The sequence below is a fragment of the Oryctolagus cuniculus genome, chromosome 7 (genome assembly GCF_051225735.1).
Source record: "Oryctolagus cuniculus isolate XC-2025 breed Fujian yellow rabbit chromosome 7, ASM5122573v1, whole genome shotgun sequence".
NCBI classification, from domain to species: Eukaryota; Metazoa; Chordata; class Mammalia; order Lagomorpha; family Leporidae; genus Oryctolagus; species Oryctolagus cuniculus.
Window position 1 is genome coordinate 20,977,564 of NC_142873.1, and position 18,886 is coordinate 20,996,449.

Sequence of the window (18,886 nt, forward strand, 5' to 3'; positions counted from 1 at the left end):
AAACCATACAATTCTAGAATGCCAGTAATCTGTAGCATTTTAGGACATCCCTTCTAAGGAAAGGGAAAAGTTACTGTACCTTGCAATGCTCAAAGAAAGCCACATGATGCTTGGTGAGCCTCACGGTATTGGGGAGCAGCATGTTCACTCTGAGACATCCTATTCTGTCACAGGTAGCAAGGCTGCCATTTTTGAAGAGTGCCCAGAGTAATAAGAGTCACTATAGTAGATGGAGGTATCAGTCCAGATTGCCCTACTGTTGAGCCTTATGGCCCAGAAGACCCAATGATATTAGATGTATGTACAACAGAGAGAAATGATATATGGATTTCTGGCAATAATCAGGATCAGAACTCTTAGGTTTTGGAGTAAGGTCATGCTTCCTCTGACAACAGCTATTCTCCATTTTAAAAGGTGCTTGTGAACTGTTTTATTCTGAATACCTAACTATAGAATGTCAGATGACTTAGTATCTGAAGCCACTAATCATGAATGAGGTGCTTTCTGGTCCACCAAACCATAAAGTTGCACTTGCATGGCTTCATTTTGATTTACAGAATTTCACAGCATCACTACGGTGTCCCACACAATGTGGTCACAGTCTCTGGTGTATGTGATGCAGTAATGAAAGGGTAACATGAGCCTCATGCCCATGGAATTTATGGACCTTCTGATGGCCTAAACACCCAGCAGCAGCTGCGATGTGGAAAGGCCCAATGAAGGGCTAGGTAGGAGCCACATCAGCAAGGCTAGATGCTTCCTGCTAGGTTCAGTCCATGCTTTGCCACTGACCAATATATGATGCCTTCTCCCTCTAAACCAGAACATGAGATTATGAGTAGAGGAGCAAAGCTGAGAAAACCAAACAACCCATGGGCATAATTTCTGCTTTCTCTTCTCCCCTTCCCCCAAACTTGAGTTTGAGGCACTAGTGCTCAAGAGAGGAATACTTCTAATAAGGAACACAGCCACGAAAATCATCACCCAGTCCAGTTTTGGATCTCAATGCTGCTGCATCAACAGTGAAAAGATATGACAGAATTGGTTAAGGTGATTAATCTTAATTATTAAAAGGAACTTGGGTTGTTGCCACAGAATTAAGGCATGGAAGACTAATGTGAACCTTTCAAAACTCAGTTGGGTATCTTTTAGTTTTCTCGTTTCTAATAGTTCTTGCAAATGCATCACCTGATAAAGACAAGACTATCAATAATTTCAATAATTAAGTTCTATAGAAATGGAGGATGTAGGGCCGGTACCATGGCACAGTAGATTAATCCTCCACCTGCAGCACTGGAATCCCATATGGGTGCTGGTTTTAGTCCTGGCTGCTCCTCTTCCAATCCAGCTCTCTGCTGTGGCCTGGGAAAGCAGTAGAAGATGGCCCAAGTCCTTGGACCTCTGCACCTACGTGGGAGACCAGGAAGAAGCACTTGGCTACTGGCTTCAGATGGGCACAGCTCTGGCCATGGCAGCCATTTGGGGAGTGAACCAACGGAAGGAAGACCTTTCTCTCTGTCTCTCTCTCTCACTTTCTGTAATTCTACCTGTCAAATAAATAAATAAAATCTTTTTAAAAAGAAAGAAATGGAGGTTTTTTTCACTCTATCACACAAACAAGTGTGCCTTTCTGAAGTACCAGCAAAGGTTGAAGAGTGTTGGAAGTGGGTAGTAGGAGAAATCAGCCACAATTATCATTGTCAGCTTTTTAATCAGCTGCAGAAATGTATATATTTATGTTAATCAGTTTATCTTTTCTCCTACCTTTACCAATTTTTAAATTTTTAACTGACAACTAAAAATTGTACGTAACTATAGGGTACCTTCCTTTGATGTCTTGATACATGTACCCACTGTGCAATGTCCAATCAGGGTAAATAGATCTATCTCCTGAAACTCCCCATCTTTTCTGATAGTACCTTTCATGAAAATGCCAGTGATATGATGGCATGACAGCTGATTCAAATTTGTGTTCCCAAATCCATGTTAGGGACATAAACTATTCACCCAGACAAGAACAAGAATAGATAGATGCTTAACATCAATGCCTCCAGTTCTTCTCTGCCCTTATTTCTACCCTATCTATGGTCCAGCATGCTGATCTTTTTAGACTATCTTGTGATTTCAATTTGAGGTTTCCAATGGGAAGCACCAGCAGGCGCAGGGCGTGGGAAGTGTTTGAATGTACTCACTTCCTTGGCTTCCCCTCTTCTGGGTCCCCATATGTGGCCATGTTGTCCTACAAAAAACCACATTTGTGCCAGCAGCCCTCTCCACATAGCAACATCCTCTGGGCTCCACTGCCCGGTTTCTCTCTTTACCCTTGAAGGTCTAGGAGTGGTAATGGGTCCATTGTTGACAGCCCCAGAATCCTGCTATCCCTTCTCAGTTTTCTAAACCCTGCCAATGTCTCCTACAAAAAGTCCCAGGGCACATGTACCATCTGCTTCCTGTCAGGACCAGACCGATATACTTCCCTAACCTATGCTTCTATGTAATGCTTCTGCAAACTGCACTATTCCATAACAAAACACTGAGATACTTGGTAGTTGAAGATATCTCAACATTGAATGAAGTTTGCCACTGAGCCAGGCACTGGATTGACTCCTAGAGAGAACACTTCTGCTCAAGGAGAGCTCACAGACCGGTGGAGAAGACGATTGGACTTATGTCAATTACAGCAGAGCCCAGGAGGGGTTATGGTAGAAATGGCCCCTAGTTGCCTGACAGCAGACTAGAAAGAACATCAGGCTCTCCCTTGAAGATCCATTGTTGAGACAGTTGTGCAGACCAGGTGAAAACTGAATAATTTTAGAGAACAAAGATCACCAAGGGAATGAGCATGAAATCTGGGAATGGCAGACTCCTAACATGCCAAAAAAAAGGTGGAGGATGTGGGCTGGCATTGTGGCATAGCAGATTAAGTTGCTACCTGCTATGCCATCATCCCATATGGGTGCCAGTTTGAGTCTCTGCTTCTCTATTTCTGATCCAGCTCCCTGCTAATGAGCCTGGGAAAGCAGAGGAAGATGGCCCAAGTGCTTGGGCACCTACCACCCACATAGGAGTCCCAGATAAAGCTCCTGGCATTGGCCTGGCTCAGTCCTAGCCATTGCAACCATTTAGGGAGTGAATCAGAAGACAGAGGATCTTCTGTCTCTCCCTCTCTCTCTCTCTCTCTCTCTGCCTTTCAAATCAATAAATAAATCTTTAAAAAAGAAAGAAAAGAAAGCTGGAAGAGGAATCAGGGGTTTTGTGTGATCACAAGGTCTTCACAAAATTCCCTGTCATCCAGAGCTGGGTGATTGCTGTTTCAGAGCACAAGGTCCATCCGGTTTTTCTCCAAGCAAAATAAAATGAAGAGCAGATTCATTAACTAAGTCATCCTTCTAACATAACACACACAAACAGGAAATATTCCCAAATGCACCTCTTTTATGCTCAAATATTCAGCTTCTTGTGTCTTTCAAGCCTTTGGAGGAAATTTTAATTCTTGTGGCTTTTCAAATGAAGCCAGAATATGAGAAATTGGTCACTGCTCTGTTTAGAGCTCTGCGTGGTTTGTCCCTGGAGGGCACAATCTGTCACTAGCCCAGGAAAGTGGCCCAGGAACAGATAGATCAGCAAGGCAATAATTCTCAGTGCAGCCTCACAATGCCACCTCCGTGGCCGCAAAGACATAATGTGCAAAGCATGTGTGATCATTCTCCCTCTGTCACAGGCTCTTGGTGGACAGCAGGAGCAAAGGCCAGGAGATGTGTGGAATGTCTCCAACAGGCAGGAGTATCAGTGCTAATGACATGCAGCTGTCTAGGGGGGACACTGTGCTTTGCTGGAGAGCCATTTGCTAAGGGACCTGTTTAATCTCCTGTCAGCCCATTACCATATTTGAACAATTTTAATCTGGCTTCATCACTTTGATTAAAATTGCTGACAAGGATGGAAAGTATTGCTTTACAGGATGACACACAGCAAACAGTGTGGGTATCAATTGGTGTACTGCAGGGCAGACATTTGCTTCCCGAGGACGTGCAGAGCCAGATCTGCATCATTTTAGCAATTGAGCTCTTCCCAAACATCTCTACATGCGTTGTCTCTGTACACCGTATGACTTACAGATACACGTTTTACTTCATCATCATGCCTCCTGGTGTGTAGCACCTCACAGATTTGAGATCCTTTCTCTTGTGCTATTTTATTTTTTATTTATTTGACAGGTAGAGTTATAGACAGTGAGAGAGAGAGAGAGAGAGAGAGAGACAAAGGTCTTCCTTCCGTTGGTTCACTCCCCAAATGGCTACTATGGCCGGCGTACTGCACCAATCCGAAGCCGGGAGCCAGGTGCTTCCTCCTGGTCTCCCATGCAGGTGCAGGGACCAAACACTTGGGCCATCCTCCACTGCCTTCCCGGGCCACAGCAGAGAGCTGGACTGGAAGAGGAGCAACTGGGACTAGAACCAAGAGCCCATATGGTATGCCGGCGCTGCAGGTGGAGGATTAACCAAGTGAGCTACAGCACCGACCTCTTATGCTATTTTCACAAAGAGAGGCAGGCATAGTACCCCCAGTTTCACTGATCAGGGCACAGAGGCCCAAAAAGTGCAGAGGCTTTCCCAAGTTCAAACATCACCTCCTCCTCACGTTCCTCCTTCGCCTCCTCCTTTTCCTCTTTATCCTTCATCTTCTCCACAATCTTCATCTTCATTACCATTTCCTTCAGCCTTGGATTACATGATTAGCATGTGCCATACGCAGCAGTAGACACCTAATAGATATGAAGATTTCTTTCTTCAGTATACTGAGAGGTAAATATTTTATCTCCTTTATATGAATGATAAAATAACCGATAGAATATTAAGGACCCGTAATGGTTGATTTTATGTGCTAACTTGAATGGTCAACAGGATGCACAGGTAAAACATGATGTCCAGGGGTTCCCCTGAGGATGTTTTAGGGGAAAGATGAGCATTTCAATCTGTAGATTGAGTAGAGAATTAAATGGTCACTCCCCACGTAAGTGGGGATCAGGCAATCAATTGCTGGCCCAAATGGAACAAAAGGGTGGAAAGGCAAAATCTCTCTCTCTTCTATATTATGTTGCTGAGGCCTAGAATTTGAGACACACCAGCAGCCCCTCCATTATGCTCTGTCTCTCAGAACTTTAGACTTGGACTGAATATCTTTGCCAGCTTTCCTGTTATTACAGGTTGCAAATGACAGATAAGCAGGTTAAGGAACTTCTGAACTGCCATATTCATATGAGCCAATTGCCATAAGTATTCTTATATTTTCCGATGGGTGTATAAAATGATAGAGAGAGGAGAGAGCAAGAGCGAGAGCGAGAGCGAGAGAGAGAGAGATCCTATTGGTCCCGTTTCTCCAGAGAAATCTTAATAACCCATCACCGTACCTAGCTACTTTCAGACACACCTAGTAAGAGACAGACCATGAATCAAATATAGTTCTTTCTGATTTGGAAGCACAAGCTAATAGTATTCCTTCCAAAATTAATAACTGTCTCTGTATTTTTTGAAAAAAAGATTTATTCAGATATGCCACCTTCTGTCTCATACATTCCTATTTTTAGAAATGATTACCATCAAATTTTCCTGATGAGGTGGCTTAAGGAAGACAGAGTTGACAAGCACCAGCCAGCCAGCCACAAAGGAAGCCATGAGCAGATCTCAGCAAGTTCCCACAGAAAGCCCAGCGCTCATCTCACCAGCTCTTACTGTGTCAGCTTTATGGCTTTCATCAAAGTGCAGGTCACTAGAAAAAGAAAAGCAACAGGAGAAGTTAGGATCACTGTCAGGGACACAACAAGGAACAAAATAAACATGGTCCCTGCCCTCAAGGATAAAAGGGTCAAGTGGAGGAGACAAAAGATAATTATGAAAATAAGAAAAATAATTGTGCTTCTAAGCAATTGATTTAAGAGAACCCAAAATTGACCTCAGAGGCAACAAGAAATCTGCAAAGTAAAACTTGTGAAAAGGATAGCTTCAGATCCTGGTGAACAACACTCCAGCAGAAGGATCAGGCCATCAAGGAGAGAGGCGCCTTTCTCTGAAGGGAGGAAGGAACCTCCACTGTGATATGGCCTTGACTAAACAAATTCAGAGTCGGTGAACTCAAGGGGCTTCCATAGCCTAGACAGCTCATAGCAAGAGACTCGGGTGATTGCTGACATCATAAATAAGAGTGCCAATTGTTAAATCAACAACAGTAGTCACTGGGTACATGCTTCCCATGTAGGATCTCTGTCCTTAATATGTTTATCTATGAAACTCAAAAACAACACTACTAGTCGAACAATACCCTATACCTGGTTCGGTTGTGTGAGTGCAACCTGTTGAAATCCCTGCTTAGTATATACTAAATTGATCTTCAGTATATGAAGGTAACCGAAAATGAAACGTGATGAAGGGGAGGGAGGGGAGAGGAAGTGGGTGAGGGGAGGGCCACGGGAGGGAGGGAGGTCGGGGGGAAGCCACAACAATGCAAAAGATGCATTTTATATTCTACTTAAAACTATTGGTTGAACTCTGTAATTAATACACAATTACTCTTAGGTGTTTAATTAATGCTATAACTAGTACTCAAATAGTATTTTACACTTTATGTTTCTGTGTGGGAGCAAAATGTGGTAATCTTTACTTAACATATGCTAAATTGATCTTCTGTATATAAAGATAATTGAAAATTAATTGTGATGTGAAGGGGAAGGGGAGAGGGAGTGGGAGAGGGGAGCGTTGTGGATGGGAGGGAAGACACGGGGGAGGGGGGAGGAGGCTATTGTGGTCCAGAAGCTGTACTTTGGAAATTTATGCTCACTAAATAAATTTAAAAAATAAAAAAATAAAAAATAAATAAATAAATAAAAATAAAAATAAAAAAATAAAAAATAAAGAAAAGAAAAGGATAGCTTCAGTGGTCATACAACCTGAGAGATAAGTGAGTATAAGTGAGCTAAGTGAAATCAACCAGCAGCTACATCTCACAGTCTAACCCAACACTTGCCAATGCCCCACTGACTGCTATTTTTCCTCTTTCCTAGAGGAAATAAATGAACAGAAGCCAAATGAACCACAGCTGGCCCTAGAAAAACTGGAGCGCAAGCAAAAATACTGTTATCCTCTCATCCTGCTCCCTTCTCCTCACCCCTGTGTCAGACGCCCTGTGCTTTATGACACCCTTCCCCTTTTAACCTGCTTTCAAAAAAAGATTACGTGATGAAAGATCACTGCAGGAGTCAAAACTCTAGATAGGGCTCTTAGCTCTTCAGATTACCATGTGAGGGGCTGGCACTGTGGGGCAGCAGGTTAATGCCCTGGCCTGAAGTGCTGGCATCACATATGGGCACCTGTTCTAATCCCAGCTGCTCCTCTCCTGATCTAGCTCTCTGCTATGGCCTGGGAAAGCAATAGAAGATGGCCCAAGGCCTTGGGCCCCTGCACCCACGTGGGAGACCTGGAAGAAGCTGCAGGCTCCTGGCTTCAGATCAGCGCAGCTCCGGCCATTGCGGCCATCTGGGGAGTGAACCAGCGGATGGAAGACCTCTCTCTCTAACTCTGTCTTTCAAATAAATAAAATAAATCTTTAAAAAAGACAAATTACCATGTGAATCAAGTGATTTAACTGCTCAAATTCTTAGTTGTTATTTTTAATGCAATAAAACCTTCACATCTCATCACAAGTTTATGATGATAATCAAGTGTGATAGTAACAAAAATATATTCACTTAAAATACTTAGATAACTTATATGTGAACAGTATCTGGCACACTGTGGACGTTCCAAATGCTGCAGAATGTTTAAATTAAATGGTCCTCAGGTTGCTTCACGTCTCTCAAACCCTAGAATTATATGACTTTGGGCTTTTCCTTCCCTTAGTAACTGCTATGTGGGAGAGATGAGAACTTTGGATTGGCTCAGCACTCCTCAGTGGTAAACAGATAAAGGGAAACAATCAAGGAAATAAGCTACCACAGTTTCTGGGAGCTTGTCAATTCATAAAAGCCATCATACCAGCCGATTCATAAAAGCAACCATACCATTCCCCAGTCCTCAGAATCCTTCTATTCAGGATGGGCCATCAGGTAGAATTAGTGACGTGATGTTGGGCTACACACATATTAAAATTATATAGACTGACTCTGGTAATACCAAGATGAAGTATATTTGTGTATATGTGACCTAATCAAGATTCAAACATACTTCTAGAATATTAGGAAGTTCGTTCATGCTCTTTGTCAGTTAATATCTACCCACAAATTTAGCTATCATTCTGAATTCTGTTCCCCATCAAAGATAGAATTCATGAACTTTTATTAAAAGAATCATATAATGGTATAACGCTCTGTGCCTGGCTTCTTTGTTTTGTCTCTCTGTCTTTGATTTTGATCCAAGTTGCTATGTACAGCAATAATTCATTATTTCTTATTGACGTGTCTATTGCATGTGTATATCATGGTTCTGTTATCGTTTTTCCTGTTGATGGACACTTGAGTAGTTCCCACTTTCTGTTGGTTATAAATAAAGCTGCTAGAATCCATGCACATGTCTTTTGATGGACATACATAATCTTTTTTTGAGGTATACACCCAAGAACGGAATTTCTGGGTCATTCGGTAACTGCACTTGAGGCTTTTGTAAATACTATCACTTGTATATATTTACCAGCAGCATATGCAAGTTCCATTTTCTCTTCAACTCCATCAATACTGGTAGTTTTCTAATTTCAGATACTATGTTGGGATATGTAGCAATATCTCCTTGTGGCACTTTCTTGATTTTCCTGATGAGTACTGAGGTTTTCCACTAGCCCATATGCTTACTTGCCATTTGGATATTCTGTTTTATGAACTGCCTCCTCAAGTGCATTGCCTGTCTTTAATGGGATTGTCTTTACCTTATCAATTTTTATGAGTTCCTGACATAATCCATATGCAAGTCATCTGTCAGATCTAAGTATTACGAATATCTGTTCCTCATCTGCAAAACGAATGATCTCTTTCCAGCATCTTCCTTTGTTTCTAGACTGAAATCTTCTTATTGGCATGGAAAAAGCTTATACATCTGAAGAATTTATAGTATTAAATGGTAGGCTTCTTAGACGTTGCTATAATTTGTCTTTTCCCTATCTTAATGATGTTTTATGTAGACAATAGTTTTAAAGTGTAATGAAGTTCAGTTTATCAACTCTGCATTTTTGGTTAGTGTGCTTTGTGCTATATTTTAAAATTTATTTCCCCCTTATATCATGAACTAGCTTATACTTTTATCTAAATCTTATATTTGACTTTTGACAGTCAGGCCTGCTGTTGAGTATTATATTAGAGAGAGAGGCAAGGATTCATTTTTTCTGTATGAATCTTTGATTGGCCTGGCACATTGTTTGATATGATCACCCTCTCCCACCCCCAATTCAATTGCAGAAGCGTCCTCATTGCCCATCAGGTCCTTGGACAGACTCTCCATCACACACACTCTACCTCCCATTCATTCCTATCAGTTCTGTGGGTCTCTAGGCTTTTTCCTATATAAATGAGAGCATTTCAATCAAGAAGCAAATAGCACAGATGGAAAGAAAAGTATTTGCTTTGCAGTTCATTCAAAAAAAAAAGACATTGAATATTAAACTACCTCACCCCTTAATGATAAAAACTGTGTTTCCAGATGCTCCAAGAGTACAACTTAATTAAACTCAATAAGCACCGATTTTACTGGCTTATGGTTCTATGCAGAAATCTGAACTAGGGAGAGAATAATATTTTACAGCCAGTTAAAATCCAATACGAAGAGTTTTATGGGAGACATGCTCCCCCAAAACACATGGCTATATAAAAAAGCAAGTAAAAATCAAAAGTAATAGATTTTTATATTTTCCTTGTTTTTAAAATGTTCAGGACACTGATGGTGGGAAAGCCTGCAGTCCCCACACCCACTCACATGCTAACTACTTTGGGCCTAGAATCTGTCCTGTACTCACTGCTTGCTGCCAGGCCTCATCAAGCACTCCCTTTCTCCTCCTACTTCTTCCTCCTGGGATCATGCAGGCTCCCCTCTTCTACCCAAGGACACCTGTCTAGGACCCAAATTTTTCACTAGCCTGTTACAAGGTGCACTGTCTGATAACACTGGGACACTTCTTCAAAGAAATCAAAATGTATGAGGAAGGAGAAGTTTACATGAAGGCAGCAAAATTGACAATGCTAGCCAGGAGTGCTGAAGATTCACAATCTGTAATACCTGATGGCAGGTGGGGAAAGTAAACCACAAAATAATACCAAGGAATAAACAGATGTCCCGCACGCGTCCTCTAGTTTCTTAACTTATTGCTTTGTTTGGAAACAAAGTTATGGAGAACCAAGTTTCTCACTGGGATATATTCTTAACAATCTCATAGAACTTCCATTAACTACTCATCTTGCAGCAATTCCATCAGAAATAGTAGCATTGAAGCAATCCCACTTCTGGATATTTACCCAAAGGGGTGAATATACTGAAAAGATACTTGCACCCCCATGTTCATTTCAGCATTATTAACAATAGCTAACATATGGAATCAACCTATGATACGAATTATGTGAATGGATTTTTAAAAACATGATATATATATATATATATATATACTCAACAAAATACTATTCAGCTTTTTAAAAAGAAGTTCTGACACTTGTGACCATGTGGCTGAATCTGGAAAACATTACGCTGAGTGAAATAAGCCAGTCACAGCAAGACAAATACTGCATGATCTCACTGGTAAGTGTGTACAAGCTAAAAAAGTTGAACTCAGAAGTAGAGTGGAGTTTCAGGTCTTCTATTTCATCTCTGGCCCATTTCATGTTGATTTTTTTCTATAGGGTGAGAGGTGGTGGGGGAGGTGGTTTCAATCTTCTGCATATAGATATCCAGTTTTCTCAACACCATTTGTTGAAGAGACTGTCCTTTCTCCAGTGTATGCTTTTGGTGCCTTGTCAAGTGTCACTTGGTTGTGGATATGTAGATTCTTTGGGGGGGATCTCTATTTTGTTTCATAAATCTATCTGTTTTTATACCAGTGCTATGCAGCTTTGTTATAATAGCTCTGTAGTTATGTCTTGAAAGCAGACATTGTGAGGCCCCCAGATTTTCCCATTTTTTTCCAAGATTGCCTGAGCTATTAAGGGCATTTTGTGCTTCAGAATGGATTTTAGTTTTGATTTTTCTAGTTCTGTGAAGAATGTCATTTGTAACTTGATAGAAATTGCATTGAATATGTATATCATATTAAGTAGTATGGACATTTTAATTGTTTTAATTCTTCCAATCCTTGAAAACTGGAGGCCTTTCTTTTTGTGTGTCTTCTTCAATCTCTCTAATTAGTGTATTGTAATTTTCACGGTAGAGATCTTTCACATTGTTAAGTTTATTCCAAGGTATTTTTGATCTATTATAAATAAGACATTCTTGTCATCTCTTTCTCAGCAAGTTTAAAATTAGTGTATAAAAATTCTGCTGCTGGCCTACACCACAGCTCACTAGGCTAATCCTCCACCTGCGGCGCCAGCAAACCGGGTTTTGTCCTGGTGGGGGTGCTGGTTCTGTCCCAGTTGCTCCTCTTCCAGTCCAGCTCTCTGCTGTGGCCCGGGAGGGCAGTGGAGGATGCCCCAAGTGCTTGGGCCCTGCACCCGCATGGGAGACCAGGAGGAAGCACCTGGCTCCTGGCTTCGGATTGGCGCAGTACGCCAGCCATAGTAGCCATTTTGGGGGTGAACCAACAGAAGGAAGACCTTTCTCTCTGTCTCTCTCTCTCTCACTGTTTAACTCTGCCTGCCAAAAAAAAAAAAAATGCTGTTGCATAATGTGGTTTGACTTTGTGACCTACAATTTTACTGAATTTATTTATCAGTTATAACAATGTTTTGGTAGACAGTTCTAAGAATATAATGATAATTCCTTCCTCCCACCCTCCTTCTACCTCCATCCTTCTCCCTTTTTCCTTTCTTTTGTTTTTGAGATAAGATATTTTTAAATTTACATTATAGTCAAGGGCTTAATGCTCCACCAGATAAAAATTTCAACAAGTAAAAAGCAAAAAGATCCTAGATGACCATTTTCTGTGATTATAATCATGTCATCTGCAAACAATAATTGACTTCCTCATTTTTTATTTAAATGTCTTTTCTTTCTTTCTCTGGCCTAATTTCTCTAGCTAAAACTTGCAGTACTATATTGCATTAGAGTGGTGAGAACAGATATTCTTGTCTGGTTTCAGATCTTAAAGAACATGTTTTCAGCTTTTCCCATTCAATAAAATGTTGGCTGTGGATTTGTTCAGATATGTTCTTTCTATACCTAAATTGTTCAAAATTTTCATGAGAAGCGAATGCTGAGTTTTATTGAACAATTTTGTTGAGTTTATTAAAATGATCAATGATTTTTATCCTTTATTCTGTTGATGTGATATATTACATTTATTGATTTGTGTATGTAGAACCATCCCAGTAGGCCCAGGATAAATGTCATTTAATCAAGGTGAATGATCTTTTTGATATACTGTTGGATTCAATTTGCTACTAGTTTATTGAGAATTTTTGCATTTGTGTTCATCAAGGAGATAGATATACAGTTTGCTTTTTGTTGTTATTGCTGTTTCTTATATGGTTTTGATGTCAAGTTAAAGCTAAGCTCATAGGATGAATTTGGAAGGGTTTCTTCCCTTTCAATTTTTTGGAATAGTTTGAAAAGAATTGGTGTTACTTCTTCCTTAAAGCCTTGATTAAATTCACTAGTGATGCTGCCTGGTCCTGGATTTTATTTATCAGGAGATTTTGATTTCTGATTCAAACTTATACTCATTTTTAGTGTGTTCAGGTTGTCTTTGGGGTTTAATTTTGGTAAGTTATATATGCTCACAAATTTATCCATTTCTTGGAGGTTTTCCAACTGTTGGCATGTGGAATTTCAAACAACAAGACACAAACTCTCCCTCCAAAAAGCACCGCCAGGCTAACCTAGTGTGTTTTCTTTATTGATAAGGATTACAATATAGCTAATTGTTCGTATTAGTATCTAATGATCCTTTGTATTTCTATGGTATTGGTTGTAACATCTCCTTTTCACATCTGATCTTGTTTATTGGAGTTTTTGCTCCTGTTTTCATGATTATACTAGCTAAAGATTCACAGTTTTATTCACCTTTTCACAAAAAAAGTAAAACTATTCTTTCCATGGACCTTTTGCATTACTTTTCAGTTTCTATTTCACTTTTGTCTTCTCTGATCTTTGTTATTGCTTTCCCTCTATTAGCTTTGGGTTTGATTTCTTATTGTTCGTGATTTCTTATTGTTCATCTCTTATTGAGATGCAATATTAGGTTGTTTATTTGCTATCCTTTATTTTTTTATGTAGGCACTTATTGTGATAAACTTTCCTCTTAGTGTTGCTTTTTCTGTATTTTACAAGTGTTGTTGTGTTGTATCTCCATTTTCATTAATTTCAAGGGATTTTACAATTTCCCTTTTGTTTTCCTCAGTGACCTGTAATTATCCATTCAGAAACATGAACATGCTCCATGTATTTGTATAATTTCTAGGGGTTCTTCTGTTGTTGATTTCTAGTTTTGTTCCACTCTTGTAAAAAGGACACAATATGTGATTTTGACCTTTTTGAATTTGTTAAGATTTGTTTTGGATCTCCACTTATGTTTGCTTTGTGAACAAAGAACATTCCATGCACTGATGAAAAGAATATTTATTCTATAGCTGTTAGATGTCTGTAGGTCCACTTGATCTATACAATAGTTTAACTGTGATGTTTGTTTGTTAGTTTTCTTGTCTGCATGATCATCCCACTGATGAAAGCAGTCATGTGGATTCGTGCCAGGTCTGTGTGAGGCCGGGGGTGGTGCAGGCTGAAATACAAGATCTCCACTTGATCACAGGACAGGTCTAGAGGCTCCATCCATTAGTGCTGGCCTGGAGAAAGGGGCCTAAGTGCTCCCTCTGGTGCTGGATGGCACTGCAGCAGGATCAGCCCTGGGGGCCTGAGCTCAATTTCCTGCCCTACTTCCTGGCAGTTGAAGTCTTACTCCTTGCTGACTGCCAGAGGTTGGGAGAAGGAAGGTAGGGGAAGTCCTCTGGCCACCCCAGCCAATGCTAAGCTGGACTGCACCTGGGTCTCAGTTGCTAAGCCTTGTGCAGTCTCAGGGGAACATGCCAGGCCTCTATGCAGCCAGTATGATACATGCTGAAACGAATCCATCCCGCCAGAGCACAGGTCTCCAGCTGATGCCAGTGCAGATCCAGAGTCTCCATCTTTGAGTGCTGACCTGGAGACAGGGGCCCTTTGACTTTGTCTGGCACTGGTTCTCATTGGGAGGGAAGGGGCAGTACTGGGCTCTGAAATAAAAGCCTAAGCTCATTTTCCCACCTTAATCCTCAGTGGCTGGAATCTTGCTGCATGGTCTCCTGGAGGCTGGGGAGGTGATGATGGAGGCAGTCTCTTGTCTGCTTGGCTAAGGAGGGACCAGAGGCTGTCTGCAGGTACTGGCCTTGGGGTAGGTGCCATGTCCAGCACTGACTTTCACTGTGGTGGGCCTGGGACTGAGTTTCAAGTATAATCCCCGCTTTCTCCCCTAAGCAGGAGGTGAGGCATTTCTCCACGCTAAACTACGTGGAGCTGAAAGACGGGTGATGCAATAATCTTTCCTCCCGCCTTCTTCAGCGCATCATTTCTTCACAGTATACTAAAACAAGACACCTCGGACTGTCATTTGGCTTTGTTCACTCTTGTGAAGGTGGCACAGCATGTGAATAACTGTGCAAACTGGTGTCTCTGTGGGGACATGGTTGCTGGAGCATCTAATTCAGCCACCATCTTGCTCCATCCCCTCCCTCAACTTTTTTTAGAACAAGTGAGGAAGAGACATACTCTCACATGGTAAGGTTTCACAGGAAGCTTCAGAGAAGAGTGGTGCAACTGTCTCCAAAACACATTGACCACACCTGACCCTGTCCTTGTAAGTGCTCTGAGAAAGGATGGTGCCTCCTTGCTCAGAACCTGCTATTTTCCATTCTCCTTCACTTTTTCTCGTTGCAGCTTCCTAAGGAGGCGATGCCTTGGAGCTTTTTTAAATGCCATATTATTGCTGTAAAATGTAATGCGGTACAAGGACAGATCAAATTTATGAAATGCCTTTTATGAGAATATCCCAAAGGGCTCTGTATAATGGCTATAAAATTGTGAAACACGTTGTGGAACAGATTTAATTTTTAAAGCAGCTGAAAATATCTATTAATGATTTACCATCATTATTCCTCATCAGAGGTCTTTAAGAATACTAATAAAATGACTCCACGTACAATTATTTCCATCCAAGTGTTTCTTCATGGAATTCAGTCTGATCTTACAGCATGTAATTGGCCAGTCAAAATAATGTTCTGCACAGGGAAAAAACGTGGAATTGTTTCAGCTGAGGAATCATCAATTTTGTCATCCTATTCCCTCCTCATTCCTTCACCACCTGCTCACCTTCACCTGTTTTGCTCATTGTTGACTTGCTCACAATGATGCACTACCTGGACACTAGGGTACTATGAATTTGAAGAAAATTCATTCATCCTTGGTGTCTTGGCAGGCAAGGCAGACGGGTCTAGGGCTATTGTATAATACACCATTTCCTACTCCTATCCAGCTTTAATATTCAAGTCCCTATCCCAACCTGGTAGAAGTCATGTTTGACTCCCTAACATGCATCCCAACTCTCTTCCATAGCTTTGCTCCCCTGTATTTTGGCAATCATTGACTCCATGTTCATCTCAAAGGAGGAGCCTTAATTGGTCTCGAATCACTTCATTGTGTCTCCAGGCAACTAACTCGGAACTCAAATCTCAGAACCTGCAGTTTCCCTTGCACTGTCATTGGCCCAGGTGTGATCCAATCCGAGTTGTGGTTGAAGAAGCTACACTCTTCCCTGCTGAATGTGCCCCAAGAAGCACGTTTCTGTAATTGCTACAGGCACCCATTTTGTATCCAGAAGGCATGTCGGTCCAAGGCCAGGACTTGACTTAGAGGTGGGCTGCATGAAGAGGACCACAGAGAAAAAGAAACACAAATCTCATTGAACTATACCTAAAACACCATCTGTTTCTGGATGCTTCTCCATTTAGTTAGGTCAATAAATAAGTTTAAATATTTAAATAAATTTTTACATGAATGTTATATTATTTGTAATGCAAAGTGTTCTTTGAAGCTTCTGCACCATGCATGTCGCAATTCCAGGCCCAAGAGCAGTTGAATGAAGGAGGAAGCTACGGAAGAGTGGGGTTATGTGATTGTAGGATATGTAACAATAGGATAGATTGTCTCCCACACACTACTCAGAATAACCAACTACCCAGTGTTTTTTTGGAGACATTGAGACTGAAGCCCACTGAGACAGATGTTGGTTTAAGGGGTCCAATCTGATAAACAACACAAGAACAGAATATTTTCATTAATGCCAATATTTTAAGGTGAAACGGATCTTCTAGTGTGATTTAAGATGCATGAACTCCAGCCAGCTAATAAACCCCCCAGACAGATCAGACATTGGACCCCCGAGAGTGAGGAAAATGCCAGGGCCTGCTTGCTATGACCCTATGACCGTGCTTATCTTGAACAGCTCAGAAACCACAGGAGGCCACGCTTTTCTCACAGCTGGTCAGCCATACAGATAGCAGGTGGTCATTAGCTGCACAATCCAATTCAGACCTGCAAGCATTTGTTGGGTACCGATGCTGCATGGAGAGTAATAAAGAAGCAGGGAATCACATTTATCTTCGAGAAATTAATTATTGGGATTCTTGGCAAGAGAAAAGAAAAGAAAAAGTCAGAGGGAGACAGGGCATAAAGATTTCTTTCCTCAATACATAACAGAATAAATAAAAACCAGACAATGGAAAAAAGAAAGGGAGAATCATACTTCACATCATAAACCTTGAGAAGTCCCATATAAGGAGAAAAAAGAAATACTACCCAAAGTAGCAAACCAAAATTTCCATGTATGTCTCAAGCTGTAAAATGACCTCATAATAAGTATTGGTTAGCATTCAGACAGAACAGCAGTGTAGGAAGAGAGTTTTGGTACAGGGATCCTACCTTTGCAATGTGGGAGCTGATCAAAATGCCTGTGGGAAGCAGTTGCCTCCATCTGCCTGGGGCATGAAGCCAGTCATCAGGAAGAGAGATGAGAGGCAGGCTAGAGCAGACTTAGAAGGCTACCACATCCTTCTCTTGCCACCTCTTATTACAAAGATGTGGGACCAGCGGGAGGACCTGCAGGTGCACCCCTGCCCAGGGTGCCCAGAGGCTGAAGGTGAGACCCTGGCAGGGGATGCCACCTTCCAGCACTAGACAAACCAGGGGGCCAGAAGCAGTGGATGTGAGCTCCAACAGCACCTTCTCTGCACCAAAATTCAGGGTGGAAAAGGGGTCACACATGCACACCTGCCCTGCCAACCTTTCCGAGTTCTCTACTGGCCAGTGTAAACCTGAAACCAGTAAAGAGAAGTCAGGGAACTGCGGTTGCATCATAACCAAATCAACTTATTCCTAAAGAATAAAGAACTCAAGACAAAGGTGGTAACAACTTAGTAAGACCAAAAGGATATGGAAAAGCAAAGCAAAAAGATTTAGGGCCAGAACACCATTTCAGTCATGGGTAGAAAGTAGAACCATGTCTGTTCTCAGTCTCTTCTTGTGCTCCCAGAAATATCTGGTAGAGAGCTGCTCACCAATATGTGGACAATATTTGCTGGCTGACAAGGAAAGATCACCTCTTTGCATTGGATCACTGCATCTGAACATGAGGCATCACAACAGGCACTTCCTGTTTCATTCTGTCCCTGCACATGTGTGCTGTTGACCTGCAGAGCGCCACTCACCTGAGCAGGGCCCTGGAGCATTTATATTTGTATCACCCTACCCACACCCATGCCATTTCTCATCCTAAACTCCCTTGTCATTGTAGGGTGAGAGCCTGTGGGTCACTCACCAGAATGCACGAGGGCAAAGAACAGTCTCCACCACTATACACTGTGTGGTGAAGGGAGGGACTCCACCAGGCAGACAGTCCTTCCAGGTGGCAGCTGGACAAGAAGCAAGGTGAGATCAGAGAATTCAACCTGAAATACTGTGCAGGTTTTGGGAAGTAGAGGCACTGTCCCTGTTCCTCTCTCTAGACTGCTTTGCTTGGGGACAGAGTACAGGTGAGAAGTGAGGAGCCTTGGTTGACAGCCACAGTCTCCCGTCTCCCGATGAAGCAGATAGGCCTTGGTTCTGGTGATCATCCATAACCACTGTGCCTGGTCCTGGCACCTGCATCTGACTCTTATTGTGATCTGGGTCCTCACTGCCTTCCGCATGCTCCTCTATACCTCCTGAGCCCCCTCTGGTGCCTGGTATCCTCTGCCTGCTCACAAACATTCTTAATACCCACTACCTACACGCCTGGGTCTCTGAATAGTCTCAGTTGCTACAACCTATGGGCCACCCCCTAACTCCTAGGGTCTCTCATGCCCTCCCCTCATGGGCCATTGTCTCTGAATCCTATGTCTTCCCTTCCTTCTAGAATGTCTCTAACCTCCTGCAACTGGACCCAAGCCATCAATAGGCATGCCCAGCCAAAAGGTGACCCTGAATTCATCTAAGAGGCACTCACTGTCTACTGAAGACGATGCCCCCAGTAGTCATGATCTTCAAGCAATCAGAAATGGAAAAAATCAGCACCTTCTCAAGAAATAGGGCCAAGCCACGTGTTCTCTCCAAAATGCATAAGAACTGCAGGCCACTTAACACCAGCCACACTCACTACCTCAGTCTAGATGGAAATTTTGCTCAGGGCAGAGCCAAAACATTGAGAA

At 41.9% G+C, this 18,886-nt stretch overlaps 1 long non-coding RNA gene across 6 annotated transcripts in view; it reads right to left on the minus strand.

Moving 5' to 3' along the window:
* Nucleotides 1–4,636: 4,636 nt before the first annotated feature.
* Nucleotides 4,637–18,886, minus strand: part of LOC149125356 (uncharacterized) — a 31,877-nt gene continuing 17,627 nt past the window's right edge. For 3 of the 6 annotated variants that reach the window (XR_016237015.1, XR_016237014.1, XR_016237013.1), the window contains 2 exons: nucleotides 5,598–5,769; nucleotides 4,637–4,765 (listed from right to left, as the gene is read on the minus strand). This is a non-coding gene — a long non-coding RNA (uncharacterized LOC149125356). Of the gene's footprint in view, nucleotides 4,766–5,597; nucleotides 5,770–15,288; nucleotides 15,425–18,886 lie in introns of those variants that run through there. The other 3 variants (XR_016237020.1, XR_016237019.1, XR_016237018.1) reach the window with 1 other exon arrangement.